Below are 388 nucleotides of genomic sequence, written 5' to 3'. Positions count from 1 at the left end.
CTCCTTTCATGAGAGCGAACACTGGCCATTCAAACCTACTGAAAACTACTAATGCTAATTCTGCTGCCTGTAACATAGGGAGCTTCCATGAAAGCTGGTTTCAGTCACTTGGCAAATGAGCCAACAGTGTTTACATTTGGAAAGTTTCCCTTAGGTCGATTTAAACGTACAAACAAACAAAAAAACAGGGCCTGAATATCAGTCATAACTGGCTCTTACCCAACAACTTCTCTGATCGTGGAGAAGAAACCCAGAGGAGGCACTAATCATTTCATGCATTAGCTTCCAAAGGAAAACCAGGACAGAGCTGAGGAATCTCTTAAATCAAATTCTACTCTCTGGTAATAGGTTTATTTCACTGATTTGAATGGGAAAAGGAGGAGGGAGG

The sequence above is a fragment of the Myotis brandtii genome, unplaced genomic scaffold, assembly GCF_000412655.1.
Source record: "Myotis brandtii unplaced genomic scaffold, ASM41265v1 scaffold111, whole genome shotgun sequence".
In the NCBI taxonomy this organism is placed as follows: Eukaryota; Metazoa; Chordata; class Mammalia; order Chiroptera; family Vespertilionidae; genus Myotis; species Myotis brandtii.
The sequence above is the reverse complement of the archived record's forward strand: the minus strand, read 5'-3'. Positions refer to the sequence as shown.